We start from the raw sequence: 17687 nt of genomic DNA, 5'->3' as shown, positions 1-17687 counted from the left end.
GTAAGTAAAAAGATGTTCAGACAAATTAAATATGCTTAAGCCAAATGCCTGGGCTAGAATCCCAGCTCCACTATCCAAAGCCTTGTGACCTTGGGCAAAGGAGTGGACTTCTTTAAGCCCTGGCTTCCTGGCTGCAGTGGTCTGAATGGTGGCCCCCAAAAGATGTGTCCACAGCTTAGTCCCCAGAACTTGCAAAGGCAACTTTATTTGGAGAAAGAGTCTTTGCAGATGTCATTAAGTTAAGGATCTGGAAATGAGGAGATCATCCTAACCATCCAAGTGGCCCTAAATCCAGTGACAAAGTGTCCTTATGAGAGGCACTGAGAAGAGAGTGACATACAGATTAGGAAAGGCCACGTGAAGACAGAAGCAGAGATCCGAGTGACATGGTCTCAAGGCAAGGGACACCCGGAGCCACCAGAGGCTGAAAGAGATAAACAAGTCACTTCAGTAGAGCCTTTGAAAACAGCTCAGCTCAGCTGATGCTCTGATTTTGGACTTCTGGCCTGCAGAACTGTGAGAGAATAAACTTCTGTGGTCTTAAGTTAGTGGTAATTCATTACAGCAGCTATAGGAAACTACTACGGTGACCTCTGAGACAGGTTAAGAATGTCTACACTGTATACTTATAAGTTACAGAGGACTAAAAAAAAAACATTCAAAAAAGAGGAAACATAAAGATCCCACAAGAGAGGATCAGTACAGGTCATGTGTTTTCACACAAAGAAAAAGTATACAAAAACTTGATGGACAGTCATTACTGATGAGGCACATGGTCACATTGTAATATCAAACCAGAAAAATACAGTACCAGAATATTCCATTTTGAATGTATATGAATCCAAGTTTTTTAAAGTAGGCCATAAAAGAGAAAAAACATTAACCATCTCTGGGCAATATGATACCACGATGTTTACTTTCTTCTTTGTTATTTTCTGTATTTTCCAAATTCTGCTCCATAAGTCTTACTTTTATTTTCAGAAAATAAAAGAGATGTTCTAAAATTTTATTCCTGCAAATACCACATCATTGAGCAAGAGTCACCAGAGGCCCACTTTCCTTCCACCTATAATCTCATGAGATCCTTACAACAGCTCCACAAGCAGCTTCTGCTGTTATTCCATTTCGTAGGTGAGAAAACCAACTGCCAAGAGGTGACTGCCTGACCGCAGAGCTGGCCTGTAGCTAAGCCTGGGAGAGGAGCGTGTCCTGCTGCCTTCTGAGCCTGGCTGGGCTCAGCCACCCGCAGGAACAGCCATCCCTCTGTCCTTGCCCCCCTTTCTGACCACGCCCAGGGCTTGGCCATGTCCTTCAAGTCAGAATCGTGGATCAAAGTCTCAAGTGCCCTCTAGGCAGAGATAAATAACAGGGAGCAAGATCCTGGGATTCCAGTTTCCTATTTTTAAATGAAATGAAGGATAAATCATTTCTGCTAACTGTTTTTACCTGGCTGCAGGAAATGATGCATCGCCATCTTTTAAAAGAAAATTAAGCCTTTAATTCCATGGCACATGTAATAAAATGGTACTTCAGCTCTCTGCCCTGAATATATGGCCCTTCGTGTCCTAATTTACTATTTCGACACTGCCTGAAATGTTCTGAAGTTATTAATGTGGCAATATATTTAAGCACAAAACCTAGCCTTCAAATGCTGTGAAACACTCAATTAACACAATGGATGGCTGTGTGGGAGCCAAAGGGGTAATGGCAAGAGGCATGCCTCATGAGTGGGGGTGGGGGGAAGGGGGACACAGTGAGCCCAGCATGGGGTACTGCTGTGAGCTGGAGCCTCAGTTTCTTCCCCTGGAGGGCAGAGATTATAGCAGCTAATTCACAGGTGCAAGGTGCCTAATCCAACCCTGAGGCCCTGAAAAAATACCCATTTCCTCCTTTACCTGGATCTCTGGCTGCACTACCATCTTATTCTCTGCCAGGAATGCCCCAAATGCCATTCTCTATTCCGACTCTCTTGCAGAACACAGGAGAGATACAAATGCTTCTACTTGCATGCCAGTGATTAGCATGTATGTTGAACATGCACAAATGGGACTGTTCAACCCAAGGCTCTGAATCAGCAAGTCCCACTGAACTTTGAGAAGCAGGCCTTCATGACCAGGGAACTGGCCCAATGATCCAAGCAAAGATATACCTGGAGACATTTCAACTCAAGATAAAGGGCAAGAGCCTAGGAGCTTCTAGGCCCATGTTCATCATCTTGCACACCTCTCTCTTCTCCCACATGTGTATGATGCTGACGATTGTGGCCATAGCCAGCTGCCAGCTAACATCACAAGCTCTTCTTGCTGACTAGCAATTGGAGCAGCTGCTGCATGTGTGCCTCTGCATGGTGCCCTTGAATGAGAGGCCTCCTGTTTTGCAGAAACTTCTAAACAGGCTCAAAGATACTTCTGGGGTCCCTGGGGTCAGGGACTCCAGAACTTTTTGTGGGCCCCTCAGCAGGGGAGCCCAGCCCCCTGAGAGGTGCAAGGCAGCTCTGTCACTCCGTGTTTTCTCCAGGGTAAGGCTCATCTCTTGTTTACAAGGACAGGGAGTTGAGATAGTTTATTTAGCTTTCAGCAAACTCATAAGCGGAATTGCAAGCCTATTTGGAGGGGAAGGTAAAATCTCAAATTCTGAAGGGTAGACATGACCCCTTAGCACTGGGCATGAGCAAAGCTCCCTCTGTCTGCCAGCGCCGGTGGCCCAAGGAGAAGCCAGCAGCTACAGTTAATTTTCTGGAGGAGCCAGGATACCTGGACAACTGCCAAGTGACTTGAGCAAATTATTTAGTTCACAATGATACCTCTTTCATAGGATTGCTGTGATTATTAAAGTGAGTCAATATGTGGTGATCACTGAGCCACACAGATGCAGTTACTACCTGTGAGCTGCGGACTCCTGCTGCCCACTGCACGGTGGCTTTCGAAACTTTGGGACTGAAGTGGCACACAGTGGGTAAGTGCTCCATGCTAGGAGTCCTGCTTGGCTCTCCTCTTCTTCATCCCTCGCATCCAAGCCTTCAGAGCCAAATGCTATCCCAAATCCCCACCTCCCCGAGTCTCTGGGCCACCACCTCTCTCACCAGAACCCCTAAGATGTCCTTCTGACTGGCCCCCTGCCCCACCTCACCCTACAACATTCTGTTTCCCATTCAGCAGATAGAAGTCTTTTTAAAGGGCACATCAAGGCCTGTTGCCCCCCACCCCATTAAATCCACCCTGGCTGCCCGTAACACTTAATAAAATACAATCCTAGCCTTCAAGGCTCCACATGGCCTGGCCCTCCTAGCTCACCACTGTTATCTCAAATCCCCCACCCCAAACCCCAAATGCAAACCCAGTGAAAGCAGGGACCATGTCTGTCTTGTTCACTGCTGTAACCCCATTGCCGGGGCCATGGTGGCTAAAAAACAAATGCTTTTAGAATAAATGAAGGATTCAGATCCTGGCAGAGTGACTGTACAGCTTTGTACCACTGAACAGGGAATAGACACTAATAAAAATAAATCACTTTGACTAAGTTAATTTCAGTCTCTCCTAACCTGGGAGTTTGTGGAGCTCAGAAGGATGAGAAAAGAGTTTGTACACACCCAGCCTGTATCTACAAAGGGCCATTCAGTTGCACAGGTTGGTGACTGCACCAGTGCAGGGATGCCACTGATACACCACAAGGCCCCCGGAGCTTTCCGACGGAATGGTGTGGCAGCCCTGAGTCCACTGACCTGCTCATCAGGGGGAAGGCCCTCCCTCAGCCTTGCCCAGACCAATCTGTGCCCCTCTGCCCTCCACTGGCTTCCTTTTTAAGAATTCTCAGACCGATAAGCCAGAGAAAAATACAAAGGATCACCACTTGGGGAGGAGGGAGGATGAAGTGTCAGACAGGGAGTGTGGTGGCTTTATAACCATCGAACAGCTTTCAGTCCTACCTCTGCTGCTTATTGCCTGTGTGCCCTTGAACTCATCATCTTCCTGAGCCTCAAGCTACCAGCACACACAGACACTCAGAGCATTCTGGCTGGGCTAAACTGAGTACCTGTATGGTGGGGCCCTGGAGAGATGGCCAAGCATATGCCTTGTGGCCAACTCAGTCCGCACCAAGTCCACCAGTGGCAGGAGCTTCACTTCCCAGAGGCACCCCATCCTGCTTTCCTTTATTCACTGTAACAGTGAGCAGGAAGTCACCGTCATTCTCTTGCATATTAGGCCACTGTGGCTCGAACACGTTCAATGGCTGCCAAAGTTGCCACAGTGCTGGGGATGGGACAGTGACTTACCCTGGCCCTACGGACAGGACCCTGTACCCACAGGGTCCTGTGAGGCAGCAGTGTTCCCAAGGCCATGGGGCAGTGGAGTTGGAACCTCTGATCATAAGGACTCAGCACACTATCATGCTCAAGTCTGCAGGGCCCAGCTCTCTCCAGCCCACCCCACCCCACTCCCCACCTGCCTTCTAGTTGGCTCTGTGCAGTCTGTTCCTATGCCTAAAATTGGAGCGTGAAGGAGGGTGGAACTCCTGAAAACAAAACCCCAACCCTGTAATTCAGCTTAGCTGTCAAGTCCCAGCCTGACACAGCCCAAAAACCTGGGACAGCACTGCTGACAGTCCCCATGACAGCCCAGCTGGGAGAGAAGCTATATTTAGCCACCTGCTTGACCTAAGATGCTGTGGGGAGCAGAACCCAAGGCAGGGGAGCAGGAGGGAGGCGGTGAAGAGCACCCTCACCCCGCCCCAACTGTGTAGCCTTAATTAACTTCTCAGGAAAAGTTTCCACTTTTGGACACATTTTCATTTCGAAAGTGAGGGAGGCTTTATGATTTGCCAAGTGCTTTTGACCTGGAGGTGGAGGCAAAAACCAGTCAGTTCCATTTGCACTAGAAGAATTTCAGCAGAAGGGAGCTAAGAAACTGTCGGCAAGGGTCTCCAAGCCAAGGTCAGCCTCCGTATCCCATGGTGCTTGCAGCAAGAGGCAGCAGTCTCTGGGCAGAGCATGGGTGCTGGGCTCTGCAGCAGGATAGATCCAAATCCCAGAAAATGATGTTCCCTGCCTCAAGGAGTTTTTGAAAAGATCAAATGAACTATAACATACAAAGTACATAGCACAATAAACTCTGTGACTTTCTCTCCCCTTCCCTAGATCCTCATAATCCTGTCAGGTGGGATTTAGTTAATCTACACCCATTCTACAGATGAAGAAACTGAACACAAAACTCAGAGAGGGTGATTTTTCTAGGATCTCACCCAGGGTCTCAGTAATACTTGTGCTGCAGACATGTCACTATTTCCCATCTCTGGGTTTGACCTGTGTTAAATGGTCCAACAAAATCCAGGTTGGGAGTGGGGATGGCGGGGTGTGTGGAGCTAATTTCCCAGAAGCAGTCTCAGCCCTGCCCTTTGAAGTGTCATGAAATTGACTGGAGACTGCTCCCATCAGCAGCACTGCAGAGGCTTCTGAAAGCACTTTTAGCGCCTGATTAAAAAGGAGCCTTATTTTCCTGAGCAATTACCAGCCTGCATCTCATGATCTCATACCAAAGATGAAGAAGAATGATAGAAGGCTGGCCTCTGGATGCCTAACCCTGGAAACACTGAATGGCCTGCTGCACCCGCTGTGGTGTGCCAGGCACAGCTGGGGCAGAGGCCTGGAGCTGGTGAGCAACATGCAGGGATTGCCAGGGGGTCAGCTGTGTCCTCTCCAGTGCTGACAGAGGCCCAGCCACTGGGATGCAGCAGCTGTGGTCTCCATCACAACTAGCGATGTTTCCAAGTATATGGGGCCCCATTTTCTACAGTTGGTAGTAACAAAGAGGCCTTAAAAGGAAACATCCAGTGCTGCCAAAGGTGTGGTCAGACAGGCAGGCTTGCTCATTGCTGGTGGTAGTAAGAAGCAATTTGGCAAGATACAGGCATACAGAGCTTAATAAAGTGCATCTCTTTGATCCAATAATTGCATATCTTCAAATATATCTTATGGCAGTAAGTCTAAATAAGAATAAGTCTTATCTATAAATACCTTCACTGTGGCATTTTCTAAGGAGCAAAATGCATCAAAATCCCATAGGATAGAATGTTAAGCCATTAAAAATGTTTCAGAAAATCCATAACATGGGCATGCTTTTGTTATAATGTTTAATGACAAAAGAAGTTGATGAAATTGAATAGTCTGATCACAACTATGTAAAAAAAAAAGTGAGTGAACTTATGGGACTCCACACAGAACTTATGGTTGGAAGGTTTTATTTAATTAACAGACTGTGTTTAGAGCAATTTTAGGTTCACAGCAAAATAGAGCATCAAGCACAGACATTTCCCATTCATCGCCCATCCATACACATGCATAGTTCCCCCATTATCAACTTCCCGGGGTGGAGAATTTTTTCCTACTTTTTCCCTCTGATATTGTATAATGAGAAAAATACGTTTTGTTAAGAAGGGAGTCAGGAAAGAAGGGAGGAAGGGAGAATAGAAGGAGAGGAAGCAGGAAGGGAAGGAGGAGAGGCAAGAAAAGGAACCCCTCACCCCAAATGAAGACTGCAAACAGGTTCTCAGCCCTTTGCTTTCAGAGACATGCTTTCATTTCACCAGTTGGAATTCCCCACATCTTCAGTTTCCCCTGTCCACATACGTTCTCCCATGGAGGGGAGACCATGTTAATGCTTTCTCAACACACACCACCTCTGAAAATAACAAATTCAGTCCTCTGAAGGAAGCCTCCTTAGCTCACTATCCCACTCCCGGTACCTTAGGCAAATTTCCTTTTTGATGCTGAGTCCCACTCCAACCTGCACCTGGGCAGAGATTCTCTGGCTTTAAAACACATACTCTCTCTCACACACACACACACACACGCACGCACGCACGCACGCACGCACAGCCTCCATTGGTGATGGAGAACAGGACCCACAATGTCGGCAGCCGGCCAGCAGGGGGCAGAGCCTGCAGATGGGAGGGGTCGGGCTGTGTGTGCATCTCTGGGTCTCCAGAGCCAGAGGTCACAGGAAAGTTCAGTGAAAGAGTGTGTCCGCAGAGCCATGTTCAGCACCCTTTGCAGCTTTTTAAATTGAGTACTGGGATGTTGTGGGCAGTGGTGGTAGAGTTTATGTGCATTAGATCACATCACAGGAAGAATGCTTAATGTGTAGCCTGTTTTGGTCTCTAACAGGCCAGTGAGCCAGTTCCACCCAACTGTGCCACAGAGGAAAGAGGCCTCAACTGTGGTTTACAACTATGGCTAATGGCAGCCCCGTTTTCTGGTGTACACAGTTCTCACTGGTGCCCCAGCAGGTGACATCATATTTACATCTGATTTGCCTAGTTATGCAATCCTTTGTTTTAAAGTGTTCTTGCCCTTTATTGTAACTTAGAATCCTAGACCCTAATTAGTAGGGTGTTAGTTTTGGGGGGAAGTTGCCTTTGGGCATGAGGAATTTTAGACAGATGGGTGTTGTTTGTATGTTTCGTGACCAAGTATACTCTCATTTATGTGAAAGACATATCCATATGGCATGTTTCATTTCTTCCAATCTTGGCTCCCCATGTCCCTCATAGTGAAGCTAGAATCAGGGCTAAGAACCTTTTGAACACATGGGGCTCCAGGCCCTCTCTCTACAGACCTCTGTGCTCCTCAGGGAAGTTGCTCAGGAGGGTTCCTGGGTCCAGAGTCTGCAACCCTGGGCTTGAGTTCCGGCTCTGCCTCCTTCCCTACCATCTGACGTCAGTCCATTCAGGCTGCCGGCAGGCCTTGGTTTCCCACCTATGAAACACAAGAACTAAACAAGGTGATATGTGAAAGTGCTTTGTTAAATCAGCATTTGTAGGAGAATCCACTGGAGGGCTTGTAAAACAGAGCTGTCTCCCCAACCCAGTGTTTCTGAGTCAGTGGAGCCTGAGAATCTGCATATCCCAAAAGCTCTAAGAGGCTAACGCTGCTCTTTGAGGGTCCACGCTTGGAGAGCATCTGGCTAACAGTGCAGTGGCACAGGGTGAGAGGCACATTCCCGGGTCACAGGGCAGGGGTCAACACCCAAGGGAAGCTGCCCACTCCCCACCACCCCACACACTTCACAGAAGTGTTTCCTAACCCCAGATAAGTATCTTCTGTGGTGCTTGTTAACAAAACAAAAGAGATTCTTCAGCCTCTAGGAGGACCTAGCAAATGAGAAGTTCCAAGCAAAAGGCCTGCTAATCTGTATCGGAACAAGCCTCCTGGCCAGTTCAACCATCAGAGATGGTTGGAAAACACTGCAGCTTAACCACTAGTTCCTGATTGCAAAAATTTTCTGTGAAAGCAAATGGTCCATGTCCCTTCCAAGTGAGGACATGGATAATAAGTGACAGCATCTTTTCCACAAGGACGAGGTAGCCCCTAACCTAGTAATGAAAGCCCCATGAGGCCCAGAAGTCAGCCTCTGGGGGTTTCACATGGCAACAGGGCAAGTACCATGTAAGGAAGCCCTGAAGGGGATTTCATGTGGCCCTCATCGCCAGCACCAGGAAATCCTGTGGAAAGCAAGGCACTCATTCACTTTTCCATGGCAGCTGCATCCCATCTCCGGCCCAGAGGACCCCTGCACCTACCAAATAATAGCACAGCTTGAAATGACAGTTGCCTTCCTGGCTGCCTGTCAGGTTTACATGGGCTGCTTTTGTAACCCTCCCCTGCGTGTGGCCGTGCGCCAGCTCGACCCATTACATCCCAACAGGTGTGCTCACAGGGAATCACAGAACGCAGCTGGCACCCCACAGCTGCCCACCCTCCCTGGGCTTCACCCTGGTTACCTGCATGACCATCAAAAGACATAGCAGCAAACTACATGGCATGTCCAGTCCAAAGAGTCTCATTTAAAATGAAACCTCAGTCAGTGATGTTTGGATGCCTCTTTAAAAACTGGTATTTTTGAAAAGATACTCCACATCATTAATCATCAAGGAAATGTAAATCAAGTCCACAGTGAGATACCACATCACACCCATCAGGATGGCCACCATGAAAAGAAAAAGGAAGAATGGAAAATAGAAAAAGAAAAGCTGTTGGTAAAGACGTGGGTAAATTGGAATGCTTAAGCACTGTTGATGGGCATGGAAAACGGCGTAGCCGCCATGGAAAACACAATAGCAGTTCCACAAATTAAAAACAGAACTACCACGTGATCCAGTAATTCCACTTCTGGGTACACACCCAGAAACACTGAAAGCAGAGCACATTCATAGGAACACCGTTACAGGAGACAAAAGGTAGGAGCCACCCAAGTGTCCATCAGTGGATGAATGGGGAGCAAAATGTGGTCTATACATATGATGGAACATTATTTGCTTGAAAAAGGAAGGAAATTCTGACACAGTTACAGCACACATGAACCTTGAGGACATCATGTTAAGTTCAATAAGCCAGTTACAAAAAGACAAATACTTCTTGAGTCCACTTTCATGAAGTTGGCAACTCTCTAGAGTAGTCAAATTCATAGAGACAGAAGATAGAAAGATGGTTGCCTGGGGCTGTGGGAAGGGTAGAATGGTGACAGTTTAATATGTTCTGACGATGGATGGTGGTGATGTTTGTCCAACAATATGAATGTACTAAAAGCCATGGGACTGTACACTTAAAAATGCTTAAGACAGTAAATTTTATATGAATTTCACAATTTTTAAAAATTGAAACACTTTAAAAGGAAATGACTAGGGTCTTCTCCATGATAAAGTGGGTTTTGTCTGAACAAAATGTAGGAGTTAGGACCAGTGCTAAGGGAAGCGTGGCATACACGTGTCACTTTTCAAAACATCTACCAAAGGTAGCAGAGAACCCAGGGGGCATTCCACTCTCCTCCCAAACATGGAGATAGTCTGCTAGGGAAAAACTCAGTGAAGAAAGCTGATTGCGCAAGTTCATGTTATCAATGCCAGGCAACATTTGCAACTGTGTTTCATTCAACAACCCCTTCGTGCTTCCATTCATTCGTTTCTCTTCCACTGTACAAGCAGTTGCCAGGCACTGGGGTGGAAAGAAGCAGGGGGAGCCCAGAGCACAGGCTCTACCTTGGCCAGCTCATGACCCAGCAGATCCTTTTTGGGAGAAATGGCCCAGTATAGGGAAAGAAGGAAGTCACGAAGGGAGAGGCAGAGAGAGGAGAAGCCCCAGAACCTTCCACAGGCTATTTTGGAGCAGTCAGAGGGGGCAGGGGGAGAATGTTCCCTGCAGGGCCTTGTCCAGGTTACTGGCTTCCAGGAGGCCTGAGGCTGCGTGTAGCTCTGCTCTGCAGCCCTAGCCCCGGGCACACATAGCACCCCAGCAAATGTTGGATTGCGATGTGTCAGAGTGTAGCTAATGTTATGAGAAGTACACTCAATCTGGGCCCTGAGATGAGTTTAAAAAGCAGACCAAGATGCCAGTGCCTCTTGCCCCAGGGGCAGGGACTGCAGAGGAGGCTGTGAACCTGCCTACCACTGGGTTCTGGGAGGCCTTGCTAGTAAGTCATCAAGGCATTCCAGGGAACAGCCCCTCTGCATACCTATCTCTTTTCTAAGCCAGCGATGGATTGTTTTCATTTCATTCAGATTGAACAGCAAGACTAAACTGGGTCCAAATTCTGATCAGCATCATTTCTCAGACTTGCTCAGGGAAGACAAAATCCATTAAACTCCCCCCTGCTCCCCTATGAGAGGCACTGAGCTCCGTGTGGCAGCAAGATGGGAGCTCTTGAGGGTAAAGGCTCATTTTATGTGGATCAGTGACTGGCTTATTGTAGGTGCTTAATAAATATTCAATCATAACAATCTTAATTACTGGATTACATCATGTCTGTCTTAGGGTAGGATATAAATAAATAATGCCATAATAATAATGAGACTCTAACAGAGGGCTGCTCAGTTTGAGTTCCCACTATTATGCAGGCAGTTTTAATAAATTTGGGTGGATTTCATATTTCATGAAGATGTATCTGCTCACAGCAGGTAAATGTTACTGAAGATAAGGCTTATTTAGTATTAATGCCAGTAGAACACTTCCTGGTTTATGTCCTTGTCAAGATTTAATTCAACTCAACATGGCACCTAGTTCTGTGGGTGTTTGAGGGTGTCCAGTGGTGAGGAGTTTGGCAGGCTGGGTGTTTGGAGTCTGGCTCCCCAGCTGGCTTTCAGGGAGACACTGAAACAGGCTAGCTTTGCTCTGATCCAACAGAGTCTAAACCATCCCATGCTCACAATGGAGCTGCAAACACCAAAGTCTTCCACCCTGTCAGGTTATGTGCATGGGGGAAGCTAGCTGGTGGCCTACAGGAAGGTACATGTCCTATCTGAAGTTGGCAACCTCAGCCCCATGCAGGAATGCCACTCAGTGGTGCTAACCTTCCATTAAAAAGAACCAGAAATGCTGCTGTTACCACAGAATCTCCCATATTTAAATGCTGCTAAGCAATCCAAATTATTTTCGAATAAGACCCTCCTGTGGCCTTTCGGGCCACATCTGGCCATGGACTGCACTAAGCGAATCCAGGGACTGGAGTTGAGAGTCAGGGATGTAAGAGCAAAGGTGTGTGCTGGGTCCCTCCACAAAGACTAGAAAAGAGCCAGAAAGCTTCAGCCTGTTTGTGGGGTGTCCAGGGTATGGCACCAGCTCTTTTACCTGCAGGACTCACCATGTGACTCCAGAAGTCCCCAGGACCCTGCTTCTTCTTCTGGAAAGTAGAGGATGACAGGCTGCTGAGCCATCCTGCAAGGGCTGCACCGAGAACCAATGTCCCATGAAGTGGTGGGAGCTGCCCTCTGCAGACTGGATGGCACCACTTGTGCCAACAGAATGACAACTGGTGATGCCCAGGAAGTTGGGTGAAAGCCTCACAGCAATCTGAATTCTGGCCTCTGGAAGCCTCTAGAAGCTTCTGGAAGCTGGGCTAGTCTTGAGGAGGTGAGTCCTGAATGTCAGACATTGAACCTGGAGGGACGATGGTGACCTGCAAAGCTCCTCATCTGAGGGTGTACAGGCTGCTCTGTCCCAGCCTTGCAAAACTCCTGAGCCATCCCTGGTCCCACTGTGGGTATCTGTTTCTGGTTCTGTGCTCTAAAACTGGACAGGAGAATGTAAATGAACATCCTCTGGTGGAGCCAGTGTGCAGGAAGCGAGTCCTGATATCCTCCTTTTTCCAGTAGGAAAGCAGAGCTCTGTGGGATTAAAGGTACAGGAGCTGTCGGCCCATCTGTGGTGTGAGCGCCCTCCAAGGTGACCCTCTCTGCAGCAAAGGCAAAGCCTATAGAGGGACTTTGGGATGTGCAAGGGTCCAAGAAGCAGCTTTTGCCCAAGACATGGTCACCACGTCACAGCACTGGCCACCAGAGAATGACCTCCCCAGTCCTTGGGAGAAAGTAGACAGCTCTGGACTTTCTAGAGAAACCCCCCTGCACTGGGGTATTTTTAGCCCCACTATCCCATATATCCATTCCAGGGGTGTTAACATCATGGGCGAAATTAGCCACTCACCTTGGCCAAAGGCAGCTCCAGCAGGGCTGGGGGGCGGGGCACTGAAAGCACCCCAGTAATATTATGGACTCCGGTTTCCTGGCAGGTTGCTTCCACTATAATCTCTTGTCAAAAGTAGAAACAGGTTTTCTTCACCCTGCTGCAAATCACTCAATGAAAAATGCTTGATCATTGTTTTAAAAAAAGGAAAAATAAGCACACACACATTCTGCTTACAAAACAGCATCTATTGGCTTTAGGTATCTTCTTACCTAATATTTGGCGATATATTACTTGAGAACTTTTTATTATAACTACATTTTTGCAGTTTTTTTCCTTTTCCGTGTGGGTCCATGTTTTTTGCATTAATATATGAACTCTATTTTTACTTGATTACTTAACAATCTACCATAAATAATTCCTTCTATTTTCATTTAAACATTTTTAAGCATAGCCTTTTAGTCAACCAAATTCTAAAATTGGATGTTCAGTTGCTTCCGATGTCTTGTGTACCTGACAATATTTGTAGAAAGGTTGGCCTCCTTAAAGCCACTTTATATCAAATAACCCTAAGTGAGGTTACCAGACAGACTGGAGTCTACAGGATCGGCCAGGCAGTCCCAGGTGCCACCTCCTCTGCTACGTGGCCCGAGGGACAGTTCAGATCTTGCCTCAGCTCCCGCAGAGCCTATGCCTGCCTGTGTTCTCTGACTCCCTGCTGCATCTCTCTTTTTCCCTGGAGCTCCTACCTCCCCTTCAGCTCACTCTGACCCTCTTTTTTTCTCCTCCATGCTCCAGGGAATATTTTCATTTTTTAAATTATGGAACTTTTCAAGGGCATATGACAGCTGAAGATAGGATAGCAAATGTACAATCCAAAAATCTTATTTCATGTACTCCAGCCCTTTTCCCCATACTGTATTACTTAGAGTCCCAGATGTTTTAGCATTAATAAATCTTATACATAAATACCTTATCATTCATAAATATTAGTGCAAGTCTTGCTAAATAATAAGGCTTTTTTTTCCAACACACGATTATCATGCCTAAAACATTAACAGTAATTCCTGAATATCATCAAATGCCCAGGCAGCATTCAGATTTCCCAACTTGCTTTATAATTGTTTGCCATGGATGGTTTGTTAGAATCAGGATCCAAAGAGGGTCTGTACATGCCATTTAATCTGTGTCTTTTTAGTGTCTTTTTTTTTTTAACTGAGGTATAATTGACATATACCATCATATTGGTTTCAGGTGTACATCATAGTGATTTGATTTTTTTATACATTACAAATATTCCCCATGATGAGTCTAGTCACCATATGTCACCAAACAAAATTAGTGTCTTTTAATCAATCCATCCCTCCTGCCTTGATTTAACAATTTATTAAAGAAATTGGTTGCTTGTCCTGTAGAGTTTTCCACACCACAGATTTTGCTGTTTGCTTCCTCATGGTGTCATTTAACAATTTTCTCTGTCCCTGTTATTTCTGTAATCTGGTAGTTAAATCTGGGGTTCGAGGCTTGTTCTGATTTGTACTTAGTTTTTTGGCAAGAATGTTTCATAGACAATACATATTTTCACAGAAACCCAGTGGCGATTATTGTCTTGATTGATGATATTGGCAGGGGTTTGAGAAATAATAGTATTCCAGTTCTACCCTTCATTCTTTATTAGAGGAAATTCCATTAATCCATCACTTGGTTGCTTGGACTCTTTTGTACAGTTCATACAGGAGTCAGGTGAGGTACTCGGCCCTGTTCCACTTGTCAGAATGACACTGCCTCCCACACCCTCCAAGGGAACCAGCTGGAGCGTTGCTGAGCTGTTGTTTTTTTCAGTATCATTATGAACACATGGGCTCAAATACATTCGATGTATTTCCATCCATCCCACATTCTAATGTGATGTGCAGTCTGCTCCATCTTTCGCTGGTGGGGACCTCTTCAAGTCAGCTTCTTCATTTTTTTTAATATCATCACATGAGTTTTTCCTACCCTGCCTGGCTTTTAGTGTGACCAGGAGTTCCATACTCTTCTTATACATTTTCCCTTACAGATCAGGGAATGCTTTTCTTTTTGGCAAAAAATCATATTTAGAGACAAAAATCTAAATACAAAGGTGGTTCATTGCTATTATGCTATTTATTATTTGTAGGCCTTTTCAGTAGGAAGTACTTATCTTTTTCTAAGAAGAAATATATCTTGATATGTTTGAGTTTTCTGTATCTGATCTTTTTTATATTTATTCTACACAAAGATACAGATTTTTATGTAATATCTCCACTTTACATCGATATTCAAATATTCAAGTACCAGGTTTTACTTGCCATTTTAATTTTGCATTTGCATCTCTTTTCTCTAGGCCCCCCCAGAAATTTTGTTTCCTAACAACATTAACATACTTACTAATTTGCTTTATCTCTATCTATATTTCTGGGAACAGTTTAAGGTTTTATTCTATAGTTAATTTCGTGTAGGACACATCGCCCTTATGGAGGTTAAGTAAAATTAATATATTTTTTTATTCTTTAAAATATAAGAATTTATTCACTATGTAAGAATTCATTCACCATGTAAGAACTTGTTTGTTATGCTTCAGAAGATTGGAGACTGACGAGAGTTAGGCTTGAGATGGATTAATGATTGTGCATTGAGCATTGACCCCCCTATACTGAATTTTATTGTTGTTAACAACCATTTGATCAATAAATATGAGAGATGCCCTCTAAAAAAAATAATAATAATAATAATAATAATTCTCTGTGAAATTAAGCTTTCTACATATTATGTTCACTTGTTTCATTTGCTCTCAATTTTTAGGGACTGTCCTTTTTTTTAAAGCCCTGTAAGATACTTAGATGGCTTACATCAAATCTACCAAATAAGGTGGACTCAGAGATGTCTACCTCCTACTCCCAGGCCGCAACTGTGCTTCCCTTCCCCATAGGTTACCATGTCTGTGTTTGGGTTTAATCTTCTATTGTTCTCCTTTAATATAAGCAAATACATGTAAGTGCACACTCATTTGTATCCTTCTTAAGTAAAGAGCAGCATGCAATACCCATGTCTGTCCCCTTGTCCTGGGAATGACTCCCTAAAAGGATGGAGAGCTGCTCTTCGTCACTTTTCTGCACCTTTATAATACTCCACCATGTGGAGGAACCCAGCTGCTTGATCCTCCACTCACCACCTCCTCAGCCCTAAGTTTCCAGGCTTTCCCATCACTGCAGAGCCTCTGTTGTACTTCTACCTAACCCTGATATAGCAAAGGCAGTCAGAATTAAAGCAATAGAGCCCCATTGGCCTATTGTCCCTATCTATGTGTAGCCACACGTGCTAAGCACTTGCATCATCCCCTTTCAGATCTGCAATGGCCATATGAAAGGAGTACCCTTTGGAGAAATCAGATCACATGCCCACAGTCACAGTGTGCTGTGGTGGATCTAGGAACAGAAGAACCCTTACATTTCTGAGGTCAAAATCTACAATCTTAGCTGCTCAGCTACACACTCTCCTGGCTGTACCACCTAAAGTTCTGGTCAAGTTCTGGCAAGCACCACACAGATGAGAAGTGGGAATAGATGACTGGATCTACATGGCACCTGTGACCCTTATCCATAGCCTTCTGAGAGGCAAGACCTCAGAGAGGCAGTAGGGCAGGATGGGAGCCTACCTAGGCTGAGTACCAGAACCCCAGAATTCAAGCCCAGCTACATCTCCTCCTAGTTCTGTGACTCTGAGCAGTTTATTTAGCTCAGCAGAGGGTCTGTGGTAGATGAAGTGGACAGAGTAACTCAGTGGTTCCGCCCTGGTCCCTATTTGTGTACAGCCTCAGGGCTAAGAAGGGTATTTACATATTGAAATGGAAAAATCAAAACAAGAATATTCTGTGATACTGTGAAAATGATATGAAATTCAATGTCTATGTCCATAAATAAAGTTTTATTGGAACACAGCCATGCCCATTTGCCACAAATCATCTCTGGCTGCTTTCTGCGGCCAACCTAAGCAGCTGTGACAAAGCCCTGCAAACCTGAAAATGTCACCCTAGCATTTTGTAGAAAGAGTCTCTTGACATATATTCTAGAGAGCAGAGCATGTCTCCCCCAGCTCCTCCTCACTCTGAATTTTCAGATTCCTTCATGGAGAGAGACGACTCATACAGACTCCAGATGCACTGGTGACTGACCTCCCAGCTGTCCACTATGATTTTGTAAATGCCTGATAGCATTTTAATAAACTGGGTTTGCTTCATTTCACAGCACAGGTTCTGTTTCTTTCCCATAAATCTTCCATTGCAAATCCTAAGCAAAGAATCCTGAAGGAAAAGCCGTAAGGAGAGCCCCTGGCCCAGGTGAACCTCAGTTGGCTGTGACAGCTGTCATCCTGGCACCAGGCTGGGAGAGATGGGGTCTCAGCAACCTGGGCCAATGGGCTGTTTCCTAGCCATGAGCTGCAAACAGGACCCCCCCACATATACCCCCATAGGTCCAGCCCCTCTGAGCTGGCACTGGACACACATTATTACACAATATCCTTTCCCAAAGGACCAACTCAGAGCTCCTGGTGAGGAAACTCATCTGAAGGAGGGATCCAATTGCTCAGCAGGTCAACCACACAGCCGACAGAGCTCCAGAAGCAGACTCCTGCAATGATGCTCCATCCTGCTCTCTGCCCTGAGGACACACTCTCACTGCACGGACACCAAGGTACAGAATCCCCGCTGTTCCCATAACAAATCAGTAGCTAAGGAGGCACCCTGGCCAGACGTCACTCTCTTACCAGGGAGAGACCAGAACAGGTGGATGGAAGGAAGCCATGTTCCCTGGACTTGGGCTTGGGGTGGATTGGACGACAGAGACGCCAGACCAGACAGGCAGGTGGGGCAAACCTCATCTGCATCAGTGCCACTTCCACCAGCCTCAGTTTACCCATCTGTAAACTACAGGCATAAACAGCCATCACTAGGGATAGTGTGAGAATTTAGTTAAGTACAGACCAGGACTGACATGCAACGGATACTCAGGAAATACAAGTTCCCCCATCTTGTCTTTCCCTAGCTCCCTAACAGGTATCAATTCATGAGGATAGAAGAAAATGGTGCCGAACCGTAAGAGAAATTGTGTTCAGCATGTAGGTTAATTTACATGAAGACTCAGAACAGTGCAGGGCAGAGAGTATGGTTTTATATGTGTTGCTAGCATTATTATTTTGTTAGTGGTGTTATTATTAAGCCCAA

This window comes from Manis javanica, chromosome 7 (assembly GCF_040802235.1).
Source record: "Manis javanica isolate MJ-LG chromosome 7, MJ_LKY, whole genome shotgun sequence".
NCBI lineage: Eukaryota > Metazoa > Chordata > Mammalia > Pholidota > Manidae > Manis > Manis javanica.
The sequence above is the reverse complement of the archived record's forward strand: the minus strand, read 5'-3'. Positions refer to the sequence as shown.